This window comes from Chrysemys picta, chromosome 3, assembly GCF_011386835.1.
Source record: "Chrysemys picta bellii isolate R12L10 chromosome 3, ASM1138683v2, whole genome shotgun sequence".
Lineage (NCBI taxonomy): Eukaryota > Metazoa > Chordata > Testudines > Emydidae > Chrysemys > Chrysemys picta.
This window is the reverse complement of record NC_088793.1, coordinates 207,850,341-207,865,316: the sequence shown is the minus strand read 5'-3', so window position 1 is coordinate 207,865,316 and position 14,976 is coordinate 207,850,341. Positions and strand designations below refer to the sequence as shown.

Sequence of the window (14,976 nt, the reverse complement as noted above, 5' to 3'; positions counted from 1 at the left end):
TAGAGCCAGAGCCCACCTCACCCGCGGCCCTGTCCATCGTCTCACACACAAGATCAACCTGCCTCCCCTCTTCAGTTTGGGCAACAGTGATGCGTGTCCCACTGGCAGTCTGTCCTTCCCCAACCTGAGCGCGTGCAGAGCAGAACAGCCCGGGCACGGACCAGCGGGATGCCAGCCGAGGACCCTCACGCACGCAGCCCCATTGTAAGGTGCAGTAAGACCTGTGTCTAAACAAGGTAGAACTCCATTAAACAGGGGCGGAATCAGTCCAGCATCGCTACCCCTGGCTTTTCCCTGTGGTATGGCCCAGCCCTGGGTCTGATAGAGGGGAGCACTACAGAGACAATATGCCCAGAAGAGAAGGGAGTGCCCTACCTCAGTCTCAAGACTCCAGCTTGCAAGCTTTACGCTCTGCCTCTTAACAATCAAACCACATTGCAACAGCGGCAGCTGGTGCTGCTAAGTTTGCAAGGCTCTGAAGATGCTACTCTGGCTTGGCTGAGACATTAAACTGCCATTTGCTTTTCCAGCACAGGTAACTAACTCTGACCTACCTGCCTGGAGCTGAAAGCCCAGACCCATTCATGGCAGACCTCTGATCAGAGCCTGAAGAGAGACGTTCCAATGGAGGCCCAGGTACGTTCAGAGAGGTACCTCCCTGGTGTCCCCCCACCCGCAAGGTATTATTGCCATCAGCTAGGCTCAGTTCTACTGCTCCGCTCACGCCTCCCCTTCTCCGGTCCCTCCCCCAGAGACGGTGTGGGTCTCTTAGCTCCGCCCCCGGCCTCTCTCCTCTCTGGCTGGGCCTGGGGTCACTCAGACCTTCGACAGAGGTGTTAGTGGGATGAGCTTGGGAGAAGAGGGATTCTTTTCCTTTGGGAAAACCCACACATGCTCACTTTATACGCTGGAGCCTTCCCAGTTGACTTTGCTGGGAGCCCCACTTAGGTCTCTACAGTGGAGTTTGCCCCCCCGGAGATCTCCTCCTTTATTCACTATTAGCAGATTTCCAAACCGGAGGCAAGCACGAGGCACTGATGTACTCTGAAACCCGCCAGGACACCCGTCTTCGCTCAACGGCCACGAACACCAGAGTCTTCCCGCAGTCAGCAGCTGAACTCACTTAGCCAAGCAGAAGGAAAGCAAACTGCCCTGCCTTGCACTTTTGGAGCCTGCAGATACATCTGTTCTCTGGTGTGGATAATTGAATTCTTAATTGTAGGGAAGGGCAAAGTGCTGCTCTCATTCAATGCAGTAGAAATCCAAAGTGACTTCACTGTCTCCTCTGCGCCTAATTAAGAATTCATCCCATACACCAGAAAACAGGTCAAATGAAGTAGAAAAATTCTACCCTGGTCCCAGACTTCACCTCACACATTCAAGGCCAATCTGACCCTTGCTGTAGATTTTAGCAAGGGCCAGAACTGGGCATTCAATGAAAATTTGGTTGCAACCTTAACTCTGCAGTGTCACAATGCCCAGGACTTCTCAGTATCACTGAGGGATAAATTCAGATCACATTTACACTGACGTAGGGCCCAGAGTAACTCCGTTGACTTTCTTCTACTCTATTCCAGGCTTTATAGTGTACCCATCACTCTAGTATTCGAGCAGCTTAAAGGGGAGCAGTATGGCCCAGCTGCTGGGGCACTGAATGAGGACTCAGGAGACCTGGCTTCTACTCCAGTAGCCTGCTGAGTGACTGGGAGCAAGTCATGTCACTGTCCCGTGCCTCAGCTTCCCCATCTGTAAAATGGGGAGAATAATACTGACCTCCTTTGCAAAGCACTTCAAGATTTACTGATGAGAAGTGCTAGATAAGAGCCAGATAGTAGCAGTACGGGAACCACCCTGCACTTACATTGTTCCACTGGAGATGGACTTCCCTCCTGAGATCTTGGGGGGTGAGTTACGAGGGCTTCTCTCCTCTCTAACTATTATTGTGATCTGTGTTACAATAGCACCTCTGAGATCAGGGCCCACAGCATTATACTCTGTACAAACACACAGGAAAAAATCAGTCCCTGCACCAAAGACCTTACAGTCTAAACACACAAGACAAAGGATGGGAGAAAAGAATTGCTATGAACTGCCATCTTGCAGATGGGGAAATGAGGCAGAGATAGATTGAGGCCCAGGTCCTCAGAGATATTTGGGTGCCTACCACCCACTGCCATGAATAGAAGTTAATCACATGCTATCAAGGATCTCTTCTAGAAGAAGGGGGTAGGGAAGCTTAGAACTGAAAGCAGGCCTACTGGCTTTCAGACCAATACCTTCATCACAAGCCCCTCCTGCCTCCCAGACGTAAATGGTATCAGTGGTCCTTGTTCACCGCCTGCCTCATCACCATCAATGGGCAATTTGCGGTAGGCAGCATGGTAAAGCAGACCCTGCTAGAGATAGGAACCAGTACTCCAAGGGGCCAGCAGTCTCATCGCTCTCCCCTGAGGTGGTCGGGGCAGTTCCCCATCGTACAGGATCAGCTGTACAATCTGTTTAACCAGCATGAACCCTGAACCCTGAGACAAGGATGAGAATTCTCCAGGGTAATCACGTCTGTGGTAACCACGCGACCAGAATGCTTAGGTTGATTGACAAGGCATTTAAATGAATGATGCCATATCAGACCACACCCCGAGCAAGATCACAGTTTGCTTCAGAGAGAACGTGTACAGCAGGTCAACCGCAAGCCGACAGACAGAGACCAATTTAATAGGCCAGGTACCTTCCGGCTCTTCCCCAATTGGTGCTCTACGGGGGAACGGGAAATGAGACCTGCTACTGCACTACAACTGGCCTCACGCCGTGTGCACGACTGCCGGGCTCAGTCCTGTGAACTCCTTCTACCGAGAGTCGCCAACTTTACACTATTTTCTCAATTACATTTTCCCAAGTAGTCTATAGAGGCAAATCCACTGTCACTTGTAACAGAGCTGGCCACGGAGCAGGCCAAGGTTTTTAGAAACTGGATTGGGACCCAGGAGACCTGGAGTCTATTCATCTCCCTGCCACTGACCTGCTCTGTGACCTTCACCTAGTTATTTCACACCTCTGTGCCTCGGTTTCCCCTCCCACACCCCGTTTCTGTCTTGTCTATAAGCTCTTCAGTACAAGGACTGCATAAGTACAGAGCTTAGCACAACCCTGATCTCAGCTGGGGCCGCTAGGGTCTACCAGGTAAGGACAGAGCAGAGGACGGGCAGTACCAATGGGGAAACAGAGAGAATTCAGAATTAATGCTCCCTCACTGGCAAAATACAAACGTATGAACTCACTTTGCCAGTGAAACAATTCACTGGTACGGTAAATAGCTAATATCCATCTATCAGGGGCAGGAGGGTTAGATTAAGCTGACACCGTCAGGGCAATAAACCAGAGCTCGCTCTAGCAGGTTTTTAAGCAATTACGGAGCTAGAAAGAGACAGTGGTGCCAACGTGCCATGCACTAGTAACTGAAACGGGGCTGGGCTGGGACTGGCGTGTGACAGGAGCATGGGACACAGATGGAATAAACCAAAGTCAGGTTGGACACACTCTCTCCGCCACAGGTAAACGCGTTCAGGGGCAGGTCCGAAGCCCATTGAAATCCATGGATCCCGCTGGGCCTGGGATCAACCTTTATGGACGTTTCTTAGCTCCTATCCTGAGCACAGGTAATGGGCCCTAGAAAGCCTAGCAGAGCTGAATCAAACCCAGCCCTATCACGGGGTCAGCCTAGCAGACCCCACCCTGAGAGCAGGAAACAAAGATCTAGGCACCTTCCCCTGCCGGCACGGCCAGACGGGATGAAAAATCGGGTGGGTTCCCGGCTCGGGGCATGGAAATAGAGAGGGGTTAGTACCCTCCCGGCCCTGGCTCCACCGAGAACTCTGGATGGCGATGGAGGGTCACCCGCGGGCCCCCATCCAGCAAGGTGCTTAAGCAGGTGTGTCACTTTAAGCACATGAGCAGGGCCAAGCTTTGCTGGATGAGGGTGGGTGGGACTGTCAGAAGTAGAGCACACATCGTCCTCCCCCTGCAAACCAGTGGGAGACCCCCCCTAAAAGCAATGCTATCTTAGGGCTGCACCAGCTTTTGGGTGTGGGCTGCAACCCCCCTTTGGAGCTGCGCTGGGGGCACCTGCAAGCAGGGGAAGCCCTGTCAACTGCCAGATCCCCTAAGATCTTGGCAGGCCTCGAGAATAACCCCTTGCTTCTCCCAGGGCCTCTGGGAAGAGGAAGAAACAGGCCTGGCGCTCCAATTCAGCAAAGCTGAAATCCCCCTGACTTCAAATTAACCACACACTCAAATGCTTTGCTGAATCGAGACTTCAGTGCTTAAAAATAAAGAAATTTTGCAGGTCTGTGTGGGTGGGGAATAGGTACCGTTACAAAGGCTAATTGATAGATACATGCAATAGGGACAAGGATGGGTCTGTATAAAAATAGCCTGTGTACTGCAGAGATACACGGCCATCCCACATGTACTGCATTGCTCTTTTGAAGTGCGGTCTTTGCAGGTGCAAGGAAAACCAGTGCCTCCTAACCCGAACCCATCACACTTCGTGCTTTGCCTTCTGGCCAGATCCTTAGCACCGCCCCAGCGAAATCACTAGAGCGCCGCTGATTTGGGCCAGCGGAGGATCTGGCTTTTTGTTTTATTGTTACCGTACAGACTGTAATAGCTCTAAGGCTCTCCTGTGTTAATCCCATGTAGGGAAGTTTGGCCAAAGGATTTATTATTTAGTCTGTGTAGCCGTGCGCCCAAGCATATACACAGACTTATTACATCTTGGTTGAACCAAAGTTATTAGTTATTTCTAATATTAAAACCTTCGCTTTGTTTTCCTTTTCTCCCACTGGCACAATGTAAATCATGACCTGTCAAATTTCTGTTTCCGAAAAAACACAAGGATGCACACACAAATTCTGAAGTCAGCAAACCTAATTGGCTATGCAGTCTTAGTTTAATAGCAGACCAAACTGGTTTTAACGCTGTCCTGGACTGAGACATTTATGGTTGAGTTATAAATGCCTGCGGATAGGCATTTATAATGGGAAGGAAGAGAAGCATATCAGGGCATTAGTGGGCATTGCTATAATACGCTTCACCTTCTGATACCATCCTACGAAGCCAAAACATTAGGAATACTGAATGCAGAATGAGGGTCAATGGAATATGCTGCAGATATATAGTGCAACTGCATTATATCTGCATTTGTATAACTAAGAGCTTTAGTTCTTTGCGTGATGTATTAAGTATGTGGTGGTGGTGGTGGAATGCAATGTTCTTTGGCTTGATTTAATTTATTACAAATACATTTATCTTTCATAAACACGCACATGAGCTGCAGATACAAAATTCTCTCTAAAATGTCACCTTGACCAGTAAAATGAGAATTAATTTATCCTGTGGGGCAGCGAGCTTCCAACTAGTATGAAGAGGCTCCAAATGCTGCTAGTTTGAGGTAGACAACTCATTAACAATCACTATCTTCATACAGGAATGGATACAAGTGTATTCTTCACTCTGGCTGCAGTCTCCAACCCACAGTAATCCCCTGGAAAATACTAGTTAGCACATCTTCCTTGGTTTAAGAATATCAAAGCATCTTTTAGTGGTTGTTAATACCCAGTTTCAGAGGGGTTCATGGCTCATTATTTTAACGGAGTGTTTAAGCCCCCTCAAGAAAGGTTATATTTTTCATAGGTTCTTTCTCGTCTCTCCTTTCTTTACTTATCCTCAGTTGTTTATCTTTTCTTTTTTTTTACTTTTATTCTTATGAGTCAGAGCCCAAGAGATGTTTTCTAAAGCTAGTGTCTCATTTCACTGGCTAATTCAGCTTTTCTTTCTATTTTAAGAAAATACAACTGGATATACCTTTGCACGCCTCATTGCTACCGTTTTTGTTGCAAACAAATTGTGCTTTGCAGACGACACAGTATAAACTATACCTACAAATCCGTGTCCTAGCGTCTGACAACACTTTAGTTTCAGATTAGGAACATCTGCCACTGCTGCAGTCCCTTGCACAGAAAGACCTTCGAGCATTTTGCAAATTGTCCCGAATGAAGCCGTTGGAGACCCATGTGAGGGAGCTGCGTTTCCATGTTACCGACAGGCTCGAAGGGATAACAGACTTGCCCTAGATCACCCAGCAATCGGCGGCAGGAGAGACCCACATTTGCTGACTCCCAGGGGCTTGCTTTACCCACCAGCTTCCCTCCCCCAGAGGAATCGGTTCCTACCTGTGAACGGACGGAGCAAATCGCTTCTTCTTGCAGAATGATTCCGCTTGTCCAGCAGCCTGGCTCCGTTCCCACAAGCCAAGCCCACACCTTCCCCTTAACCACCCACCGCCCTGACACCTGGTCTGTTGGGCACGGATCCCGGGCGGCCACCACCGCGCCCTGCTGGCGGGAGCGGAGCGCTGGCCCCCCCGGCTGCGAACCCGCTCTCCCCGGGGAGCCCCCGACAGGTCGCCTGGGCGGAAAACAAACTTCCCCTCGGTGTTCAGCAGGACGGGCTGATGTGTCCGCGCCGGGCGCCCTGCCTGGCATCGCGGGCACGTCCCCGGCTCGGGAGCTGGGCCAACCTGCGCCCACCTCCCCCGGCAGCCCGGGGCCGGGGCCAGGGCCAGCGCTGCTCCCCGAGGGAGGGTCCCAGCCCCCCTGGGCCGGGCCGGGCCGGGCGCCTCGGGGGTGACAATAAACCGCTTGAGCCCAGCGCCGCTCCCGGTACAAGGGGAGCCCCAGGGGGCGCCGAGACAAGGGGGGCAGGAGCAGCCCCGCGGTTACAGACTCCGCCGGGCTGGGATCCTCCCTTCGGCCCGCACCGCGGCTCCCCAGCCGGGGCGCATCCCTGGGGCGCGCCCGGACCCGCGTCCCCCCGCAGAGCTCACCTGGTCCGCAAGGTGACCCGCCTCTAGCTGCCCCGCTCGGGCCCCGCACTCGCCGCGCCCCGCATGGCAGCTGCCGGAGAGGCCGGGCTGCGGGCTAAGGCGCCCCGGGCTGCGGGCGCAGGGCAGAGCCGGCGGGGGACCTGGCTGCACCGCGGGCGCCTGCCGCGGGACTGGCGGGGAGGAGGCGAACGCGGCCCCGCATGGCAGAGCGACCAGCCGCCCCCCTGCTGCCGGAGCGCGGGGTGCCCAGGCGGGCGGAGCCGCGGGGAGGGAGGCGGCGGCTGCTGCCCGGGCGAAGCGGCGGAGGTTTGAGCCGAAGAACCGCCGCAGCCGCGGCTGGGGCTGGCCGGGGACTGACCGCCCTGCGCAGCTCTCCCTCCCGGTCCTAAAGGCAGCCCGGCGCCCGCACGGCTGGCCCGCCGAGCGCACCGGCCCCCGGCCAGGGCCCCCCAGCCCAAGGATCCCGCTGCCTTTCCTACCAGCTCTGCCCCGGGGGAGGCTCCAGGCGGCCGAGGGGGGGGGGGCTGTTGCAAAGGCTTTCCCTTCTAGGGTGACCAGATAGCAAGTGTGAAAAATCGGGATGGGGATGGGATGGGGGGTAATAGGTGCCTATATAACCGGGCTCGGCACGGGCTCGCCAGGGTAAGCACCCTAGCCGGCCGGGCCAGTTTAGTTACCTGCAGACGCATCAGGTTCAGCCGATCGGACCCCGCTGGCCGCGGTTCGCTGTCCCGGGCAGGGCCGGCTCCAGGGTTTTGGCCACCCCAAGCAGCCAAACAAACAAACAAAAAAAAGCCGGGATCGCGATCTGCGGTGGCAATTCGGCGGGAGGTCCTTCGCTCCCAGCAGGAGTGAGGGACCGACCACCGAATTGCCCCAGAACAGCTGGACCTGCTGCCCCTCTCCAGAGTGCCGCCCCAAGCACCTGCTTGGTAAGCTGGTGCCTGGAGCTGGCCCTGGCCCCGGGGCAATGGGGGCGACGGGAAGCCGCGGCCAGCACATCCTTCGGCCCACGCCGCTTCCCGCCACCCCCATTGGCCCGGGACAGCGAACCGCGGCAAGTTGGGGCAGCGATCAGCCGAACCTGCCACATCAGCAGGTAAATAAACTGGCCCGGCCCGCCAGGGTGCTTACCCTGGCGAGCTGCGTGCCGAACATTGCCGACCCCTGCTCTATAAGAAAAAGTTCCAAATACCAGGACTGTCCCTATAAAATCAGGACATCTGGTCACCCTATTCCCTTCCTCCAGGGAATTCGTGCTACAAAGGGCACCAGCCCCATCTAATCCGGGTTAGAATCATAGAATATCAGGGTTGGAAGGGACCTCAGGAGGTCATCTAGTCCAACCCCCTGCTCCAAGCAGGACCAATCCCCAGACAGATTGTTACCCCAGTTCCCTAAATGGCCCCTTTCTACTGTAATCTCTTTGGGGCCGGGCCCAGCTCTGTTCTGTTTGTACAGTGCCTAGCACATGGGGTCCTGGGCTCTGCCTGGGGCTCCTACACAGCAGGACAATACAAACAGACAATGACCGTGAGGTTCATTGATCCCATTGCATGTCACTTTCCACCACTGTCAGCATCGCTGGACAAGCCACTTGGGTAAAAGCTTCTCTCACCATTCTGGATGCTTCAACTTAAAATTCTAGCCCAAGGTCCCCACCCATTGAGTGTGTTTCATTTCTTTATTTGCTTTTGTCAACACAATTGGCATTTGTACCAGCTGCAGCGATCATCCACAACATGATATTCAGCAGGCTAGCCCCCCTTTGGCTCCATACCCATTCTGTGCCTTGGAAATCTTTAATGAAGAGCATGATGGATTTTCTCTTCTTGCGTGCACTCTCCTCATTAGTCATACTTGCAAAAGCAGTAGTGGCAAATCATTAATGAAAGATCAATCTCAATATTTAAATTGTATTTTAAATGTCTTGTACATGGCTTGGAAATCTACACTAGTCACATTTTTCTTTCTCTATTTACATAGTTTTACTAATTTGTTTGCTCACTTGCTGTTCTTGAAATGTGAAAAGGGGTGTAATTCCATTATTTCTACAGCTGTTCAAAACATGGGATTTCTGTCCCATCTGAAATTCTGATACTGACATTTTTATTTTCATCCCAAGTTGGGACAAAAAGTTTAAACGTTGAAACTGTTGCTGGCATGAAAAGTTCAGAAAAAATCTATTGAGAAATATCAAAATATTTTGTTTTGGTGGTTTTGATCAAAACATTTTGATGTTCACACACGATGCATTTCATTTTGATTTAATTTTCCCAACAGAGAATTCAGCTGCACTCAGTCTTTTCCCTTGGAAGATTTTTGTTTTAATAAAGCCCCATTTTTCTGAAAGGTAAAAAATATTTTATTGAAAAATTCTCTTCTTATTTCTTGGCTGGCATCAAGGCTTGAAAAACCCACTTGCCCATCATGGCCTCACCTGGAGTATTGTGTCCAGTTCTGGACACATTTCCGGAAAGATGTAGACAACTTGGAGAAGATGAAGAAAGGTCTAGAAAACATGAGCTATGAGGGAAGATTGGAAAATTGGGTTTGTTTAGGCTGGAGAAGAGAAGACTGGCGGGAGTGAGGGAGACAGGATAACGGTTTTCAAGTCATATAAAAGGTTGTTACAAGGAGGAGGGTGATGAATTGTTCTCCTTAACCTCTGAGGATAGGAAAAGGAGCAATGCGCTTCAACTGCAGCAAGGGAGCTTTAGGCTGGACATTAGGAAAAACTTCCTAGCTGTCAGGGTGGTTAAGCGCTGGAACAAATTACCTAGGGAAGTTGTGGAATCTCCTGCATTGGAGGTTGTTAAGAGCAGGTTAGAGAGACACCTGTCAGGAACAGTCTAGTTATTACATAGTCCTGCCTTGAGTGCAGGGGATGGGACTAGATCACCTCTCGACGTCCCTTCCAGTCCTAGATTTTGGATTCTATAATGAGTAGGAAACTTTCCTGGGCAAATATCATCCACTTCTGCAGAATCTCAGTGAGCATTCAAAAAAAAAAAATATTCCAGTCCTTCTAGTTGTGACAAAATCCCCTTGCAACCACGACAGCGTAACCCAATGCAGTACCACCTGCCTGAGTCTGCAGGGAGCTGCCCTCCAGAGAGGAAGGCTAATCCACTGGTTAGAGCACTGGCCTAGACCCTGAGACGCCTTGTCTTCAACTCCTTGCTCTACCCTAAGTCACACAGCCCCTGTGCATCAGTTCCCTCTGCAACGGGACCGGTAACACGAGGGTGGGAGGCGCTCGGTTGGCCTGGATATGGCTGGTAGGGAAGTACCATATCTAGAAAGATAGTCACCATTATCTGCTGAGGAGAGGGAGGGGCTGGCTGCATCTGGACCCAGCGGCGACCACGGGTAGGTGGACGTGGCTGGTGGCTGGCATGGTCAGAGGGTCCCGGCAGGCCATTGCTGGTAGGAGGCTCTGGCAGGACAGTTCTGCATGGCCCGGGGGGCGCTCTGCTGACACAATCCCAGCAGCATGAATTAATACTGTGCAGGAGGATCTCCAGTAGCATTCATCCATTTATTTCCTCTGTTTTGCGAGGGCCGTGCTGCCTCCATTGATTAGAGTGTTGCGGGGCAGCATTAATTGATTTCGTTAGAGTGTGGGGAGGGAGCATGCCCTGAGGCCCAGCGTGCAGACAGAAGGACACTGATCTCTGGACCTAAGCAAAGGGCCTGGAGGGGTATCTGAGCCCCGGGAGAGCCGGCAGGCAGGGCTGGAACTCAGCAGGGGGTATGGCATAAGTTTAGTTCCTGAGCCAGTGGATACGGGGTAAAGTTTCCCGGCTCTGATTAACACACCCCACGGTCACACTTGAGCCGAGCTCTACAAACCGACATGTGCTGCTTTCTCAGTTCTTCTTAAAGACACAACATTTGATTCAGCTCAAGCGCTTGCCCAGGGTTCTCCTTTGGGCTGTTATCAGCTGACATGTCTACACGTTAGCCACCATAACACAATGCGTGTATCAAATGCAGAACTTCTTTTTAAAGTCAGTCATTTATGGGTTGAATGCAGAAGATGCCCAGGAGAAAAGCTGGGAGTACAAAAATAGGGGTATTCTCAGATACCTTAATATCTTCAAAGCCACATCAGAGTATGCTTCCATGGGAGCAGCTGTGTCATTTTTCTATCATAATTTGCATCGACTACAACACTCTTTACAATCAGACACCCAATATGTTTCTATTAATATCAGAGATAAAAGACAGATTGAGAAGATTAAAATGGAGTGAAAAGGGAAGTTAAAGAAGGGAGGCGTCTAGGCCACAGATTAGATGGAAATAGAGCCAGTTCCCTGGAGTTGTGTGTCTTATGCTCCCCTCTGCTGGACAGAACCACATTCATCCGAGTACTTGTCAATAGCCCCATTCAGCTAATACCGATAGATAACCCTCCTCTAGTGCAAGTGGCAGAAGCTGTTTGGAGAAGGAGCCGCTGAGTTCTGTTCCCTGCTTGCTGTGAAGTTGGGTGAGCATCTTGTACAGCAGAACAACAATGCTGGGGGTCTTAATTGGCAACCGGTGTCCTACAACCTTTAACTACACAAACCAGCATCTTTGGGTATGAACAACGCAGCACTCACATCGCCAGCATGGAACAGACCCACAGTCTCTCTCGGACAGTGGTCACACCAGCTGCTGCAGTAAGCAGTGTTGGAATAACTTGCCCTCAGGGAAGTTTCTTCCTGACCCCATTAGAGGTTTTTCTTAAATCCGGAAGCATGAGGGTTTGAAGCCTTCCAAACACCTGTTTATATTTGAGTATTATCACTGGATAGGTTTGTTACCCAGTGTGACGCGGAGGGAATTTACTATTTTTATGAGTGATATGCATGGCAATGACTTATTTGACTAGGGAATGCTACCCAGAGGCGGGGGAAGGGTTAAAAAGCTACCCCTGTGGCAGGCCAGGAGCCCTGGGTGTTGAGTTATGCAGCTGTCTGGGATGGTAGGAATGCAGAGCATTAAAGGACTGGCCAAAACCAACCCCATCAGTGTAGGATTCAGAAAGACCAGGGGTTCCCCAGGGACTGAACACCACACACCTAACAAGGGGAAACGCCAACAGGCAGAGCCGGTGAACTCAGGAGGACAAAGGGCCACCAGGTGACAGGAAGCTAATAGAAGAGAGCTGGTGTCTGGCCACACAGGGGAGACAAAGAGAGCCAGGAAATGGATTCCATGACAGCATGACTGGGCGGAGCGCTGGCTTGGCCAGGATGGACTGCGTCTTAACCCTTGCGTCTCTGTGCTAACACAAGCATCTCCCCACACTGCGTTTCTGCTGACTCGTTAACCCTGCTCTGCTTTGAAAAGGCTGCCTGGGGTCACTGCAAATATGGGATGAGGTGCATTGGGCCCTGGAGAGTGTCGATGTCTCAGGCCAGGAGTCTATTGAAAAGGGAGCGGGGATTGCAGGGGTGAGGTTCCAGTAATTGCCCCATTGGATTTCAGAGCAGGTTGAGTGGCCCTGGAACAGTCTCTTTACACCAGCATGGTTCCAGGGGCTTGGCCACAGGTCTGCAAAATGCACCTTTTATCCTCACGTGGCCAGGCTCTAAGAGGCTGGCGCTGGTACCACTCCAGTTAGACTGATGCAATGCAAACTCCAGTGTAGACAAGCCCAGAGCAGCACGGAGCTGGCCAGAGAGTGGGGGATGGAAAGTTAGCAAAGGGAGTGATAGAAGGAAAAGGCCCTTCCTGCTCTTACAATGACAGGTTAAGAGGCATCGCTCTGGCTGGTCTAAACTCCCCCGCTGCATCCTGGTGTGAAAAGCTCCTTGACAAATAGCCAGCCCTACTTTTGAGGGTAGGGCTGCGAAGAACCATCCAACCCTCTGAACACAGGTCGAAAGGGCAGCGGATAAGCAGCAGCTCCCTCTCGCGCTCTGTGTTGAGCGACTGCCTGAACTCACACTGCTGATAGAGAGGCGAAGGGCATGTGAGCAGAGGTGCGCACAAAGGGGCGGGGGGAAGTTCAGAGGCCTGGGAAATACTGTCTGGGACTTCCCGACAGAGAGAGGAAGCCAGGCAGTGCAGAAGGAAAGAAGTGGAGGCAGATTGGTGCAGCTTGAACGGCGGGTACATGTACGGCCCAGGGGCCATTTCAAGGAACAATATTTCAAACCCCCTGGGAGGAGACCCCTGAGAAATCCCAGATCTCCAGTGACATTTCCCAGAGAAGGATCTGAATTCAGTGGAGCAATGCTGCTCCCCCCAGCCCATGACACTATCCCCATTGATCCTTTGCTTTCCCCCGCCTGGGCCGTTCTGTCCTGGTTTTAGTGACCTCTGCCTGGAGACCCGGCAGAGCTGGACCCAAAGCTGAAAGCTTCCTGGAATCTCAGCTCTGAGGCAGTAAGAGAGTCCAAGGAGTTTGTGAGGCCCTCAGCATTCCTGAAGCCAGGCTGTAACGGGCGTGGGAGGTGGGGGAAAGCCCATCGAGACGCCCTAGGTCTGAGCAGGGGGGTGGATACCACTGGTTTTTCAGCACCGCTGTTACTGAGTGTTAAACTTGTTAAAAAAAACAAAAAAAACCCACCACACCACACCCTCAGCAGCTGCTTTAATAAATATTGGCACTTACACCTCAGCTGGGGCTCCCGCTCTGTGGCTGAGCAGCTGTGTGTGTGTTCTGGTAGCCCTGAAAAACATCAACCAGGGATCAGAGCCCACTGCGCCAGGCGCTGTACAAACACAGTCAAGGACAGGCCTTGTCCCAGCAGCGCTGAGGCCCAGCTCCACAATGAAAGTCAGGTGCTGCAATAGAGACTTAGTTCAGTGGTTAGGAGACCCACTTGGGATGGGAGAGACCTGACGTAAGCCCCCTCTCTGCCTGCTGAGGAGAGGGGATTTGAATGAGGCTCTGCCGCCACCTCTGGGGCTCACTCCAGCTCCCGTTGAAGTTGATTAATTCAATATTAATTGGGTCAGAGAGAAAGACTCCCCCTCCCCCCGTTTTGCATGGAGCTTGGCTACTGGAGCAGGCCCCACTTGCTAGGTAGGCAGAGAAGCACCCATCTCCCCAGGTTCACGGATCACTCTGGGGTTGTGTAGGTCACGGTGGCACCTAAAACTGGCACTTGGGTGCTTCACCCCCAGATTTAGAGACCTAAGTGCCTTTGTGGATCGGGGCCCTAGAGCCGACATAGTCAAGACAAAGGGATACAACGTTCCAGCAAAGGACTGGGAAGAGAGGCAGAGATTAAGTGGGTTTCCCACACTTATGAAGTTCATTGCCTTAGCCAAACAGCCATCCTTCTTCCGAGTCCGAGGCTACTGCTGATGATGAGAAAGTTCCTTGTCCAGACCCACAGCTGGTGTAAGTCAATCCTGAAGTCAGTGGAGCAATGCCAGTTTACACCAGCGGAGGATCTGGATTCTATTGTATTCCTTATCTTATACCCATCCCTGTGGTATGTGAGCGCCTAACTCAGTACTTCCTGCCCCTGACCAATACAGGTAAGTGGAGAGAATATTGTACCGAGGAGGAAAGAATGAAGCCCACTTAATTTCACTGGGCTGTCATCTGCAACATGGGTCCTGCACGGGGGGAAAGACCCTCAGTCTTTGTGGCAGAAGGAAACAGCTGGGAGGCAAATATGAATCTTTCTTAAAAGTTAAATTTTAATTAACATGCAACAAAACCTGAGTTTTTAAAGCAATAAGTTGGGTGGTGGGTGGGGGTCGCACACTCCAGGGACCAACGTTCCCTGATTTACAGGGCAGAAGTGGATAAAGACAAATGCTCCCAGAACCAGCAAATGTGTCTAGGCACCAGTTCTGGGCCAAGGACCAGAAAGAAAGGTGCCCAATCCCAGAGACCCAGCACTGCCACCTACCTGCCACCAGCAACTCCACCCCTTCCCTGCACCAGCCATGTCACCCCCCCAGGCTGCACACAGCGCTCCGGAGGAGTTAGGCAAGGAGGGACAGAGAACCTGGTTCTCACATTGGATAGGAAGGATGGTGGTTGCCTTCCTGGAGTGAGGGCAGAGGAGGAGGAAAGGGGGAATGGGAGAGTCCTACTTAGGCCTATAGTGGGGCTTGAACCTGGGACCTTCCTGTTA

At 52.1% G+C, this 14,976-nt stretch overlaps 1 protein-coding gene across 5 annotated transcripts in view; it reads right to left on the bottom strand.

The window, feature by feature from the left end:
* The window catches only part of SYNDIG1 (synapse differentiation inducing 1), a 142,378-nt gene that overhangs the window by 85,804 nt on the left and 41,598 nt on the right, over positions 1-14,976 (bottom strand). For 2 of the 5 annotated variants that reach the window (XR_010600009.1, XM_005293528.5), the window contains exon 1: positions 6,884-7,022. The exons of 2 other annotated variants lie outside the window; for them this stretch is intronic. The gene's annotated coding sequence lies outside the window, so the exon portion shown is untranslated. Of the gene's footprint in view, positions 1-6,230; positions 6,575-6,883; positions 7,023-14,976 lie in introns of those variants that run through there. One more of the 5 variants, XM_005293527.5, reaches the window with a different exon arrangement.